At 31.2% G+C, this 3,155-nt stretch overlaps 1 non-coding gene across 1 annotated transcript; it reads left to right on the top strand.

The window, feature by feature from the left end:
- The first annotated feature begins 670 nt into the window (after window positions 1–670).
- On the top strand, window positions 671–777 carry LOC139886706 (small nucleolar RNA R71). Its single transcript, XR_011772579.1, has one exon. It is a non-coding gene; the product is annotated as a small nucleolar RNA R71 (small nucleolar RNA).
- The last annotated feature ends 2,378 nt before the right edge of the window (window positions 778–3,155 follow it).

Raw genomic sequence — 3,155 nt, 5'->3', positions numbered from 1 at the left:
CGACTGATTTTTAATGAAAGTTAACATGATTTCTTCCAAACTAGGTTTCTTTTCTACTTGTTGCGTGTTATTATTTTCTTGTTGATATTGTAATGGAGGTAACGGTTATTGTTGGAAATTGTTTTGAGGAGGTGGATTTGGAGGTTGGTTTCTATTGTGAAAACCAGGTGGTCCATTTCTTTGAAATGCGAAATTCTTTGGATTTTGATATCCATTGTTTCCTCCTTGATAATTGGAATTCCCTCCTTGATAATTGTTTTGTTATTGATTGGCCATAAAATTAACTTGAGGTAGCGGAACCATTGGCCTATCATTGATATCACAATCTGTTGTGAAATGTGGCTCTCCACAGTTTTCACATCCTACTTGCAAGGCTAAAACTGTTGAATTTAGTTTTTCAATTTCTTTACCAAACTTTTTGAATTGGTTTGCTAAAGAAGCTATGCTTGTAGAAGTGTCATAATCTTCATCAATACTTGCCACTGTTTTTCTAGGTTGTTGATCTCTAGAAGGTGTCCATTCAAATGTGTGAATAGATATGTCTTCCAACAATTTATACGCTTGATTTGGAGATTTATACAGAAATACTCCTCCTGCGGAGAAGTCTAAGATACTACGAGTATGTTCATTAATTCTTCGATAGAAGATCTGAATAATTTGCTTCTTTTGTAGTCCATGTTGTGGACTGTTTCGTAGCATTCTTTTTAACCTCTCCCAAGCATCGTATAGACTTTCATCCGATTTTTGTTTAAAAATGGTTATCTCGGATCTAAGTCTTTCGGCTTTCGTGGGAGGAAAGAATCGGGAGATGAATTTATCTCTTAGCTCATTGAAGGTTGTGATAGAATCGGGTTCTAATTCCTTCAACCATGCTTTTGCATCTCCGGTTAAAGAATATGGAAAAATTCTTAACATATATGCATCAGAAGTAACGCCTTTAGCTTTGTACAATTCACATAATTCTTCGAAGGCTTCAATATGTTCAATTGGATTATTATTAAGCCTTCCGTCAAATTGATTCTCACGAACCATTTGCATGAATTGCCCTCTAACTTCAAAGTTTTCGGCTTCAATTTCGGGTTTTCTAACTGATGAAAGTGTTTTAGGAATAGTAGTTTGTCTACTATTCCACATTGGTAGGTCATTGGGATCAGGTGTTACTTCAGCCAGGTGATCAGGCGGTACTTCAGCCATTTCTTCTTTAATGACGATGGTTTCAGATTCCGTTATAAGCTTCGGCTGTTTACTAGTATTACCTACTTGTTTCTTTTTAGTGTTTTTCGGTGTTTTAGAATTACTAGTACTTCCTACTTTCTTTTGTTGTTTTTGTCCATTATTAATTCTTTGCGGTTCCGGATTAAGATTAACGAGTTTAGGGTTTCCTGAACGGGTCATACAATTGGGAAATTGTACAAAGATCTAAAGGATTTATTCATAAACATTGAACTTTCTCGGAAATGAATTTCCACGAGAGGATCGAATAACATAAACACAATGATAAAAACCTTTAAACAAACAGATTTTCCTTCTGATTTTGCCCACGTTTCGAATAGCCAAAAGATGCAGCAGAGGGGCAGAATTCGTTTGGTCCCAATATAATTGGGTACTGTTTGGCTCCAATAACCCAGTCCACGTACAAATCCAACTACTACTACGAATCAGAAAAAATTATCTATTTATTTAACTGCCAACTCCCCGACAGCGGCGCCAAAAAGTTGATGTGCTGAATCGTAACCTTTATTTTGAACGGATTTGAGTTGTTTTGTTACACGAATTAATTTATTGTATATATGGTGTTTTAATGAATTCGGGTTGATTTCACACATATATAGGCAACTAGTCCTATCCGTGTAGTTTAGTTTTATAGGTAAATCTGATTCGTTCCACATGGAGATGGAGTGTTTAATGGTTTTTTAATAGTCTTTGATGTTAAACTAGTTTAAAGGGGTTTTTTTTTTTGGATTAGGAATTATATAATATAACAATAATGAAAAATAACTTAATTAAACTAACTTACTTGATAATTAAAATTACAAGATTACAAGATTTATAATCATTAAATTAAAAGTGAATAAAATGAAATTACACTATTTATGATAATATAATTATATTATTGAATGGTAATAAGTAAAATAATAACTTGCAATATAATTAAATAGGAGTGTTTACTTAAATGTTTTGCCTCTAGATCCATGGATTGTTTTGACATTAAGTCCGATTAAAATGTTTTTATATATAACTTTATATTTTCTCTCGAATATATAAAGTTTCAACTAACTAAATTAAATCTAATTTTCATCGGATCTTATTTAGATAGTTAACTATATCCCAAGTATTTAAATTGAGACCTAACCTAGTTTTCACTTTCGCCAAAACCTTAAATCGTAACGGTTTCCCTTTTTACAATTTCACTATTATATAACTCATGATATTACCCAAACCACCGAATCTTATTTCTAAATTGGTGTTAATAATTTATCCATAAGTTTGTCTAAACCACTTTTAGTGTTAAAGCTTAATTTATATTAATAGAAATAACCTTCGCTATTTATATCTAACAAATTAAGTGATAAGGATTAAATATCTAATCATATAACAATGGTTCTTTTAGCTAGACACAATGTTAAAAATACCTAGGTTACATTTTAATATTTACAAATGATAACAATCCATTTCACTAGGGTTCTACATTTAAGCAAACACTATAGGAAATTAGCTACTCATTATAATAGGGCGAACATAAAAATATAAATATACAAACATATTAATAACAATAATGATAATGATAAAGGATGATAACAATAATTTTAATAGAACAAACTTACAAAAATCTTCACTGTCATTAACTTCAAATGGTAGAAAATTACAATAACAACACTCTTGCACTCGAACAATAATACCCTTAATCACGAATAATACACCCTTAATATTGAAACTATCTTAAATCTTCAACTTAAATTGAATACGGAATGATGATTGAAGTAATTGTAACGGAGTAAATGAAATAAGCAAAGACAGTAATTAAAATAATAAAATGTGATGTGTGATATTTTTCTCTTGTAGTAATCTATTCTATCTATCTCCGTTGTAAAATGTGTCTTAACTCCCTTTTATATTGTATGTAGAAGTAGTAGGTAAGTAGTAGTACTCATGAT

The sequence above is a fragment of the Rutidosis leptorrhynchoides genome, chromosome 1 (genome assembly GCF_046630445.1).
Source record: "Rutidosis leptorrhynchoides isolate AG116_Rl617_1_P2 chromosome 1, CSIRO_AGI_Rlap_v1, whole genome shotgun sequence".
Lineage (NCBI taxonomy): Eukaryota > Viridiplantae > Streptophyta > Magnoliopsida > Asterales > Asteraceae > Rutidosis > Rutidosis leptorrhynchoides.
This window is presented reverse-complemented; position numbering and strand designations above follow the sequence as displayed.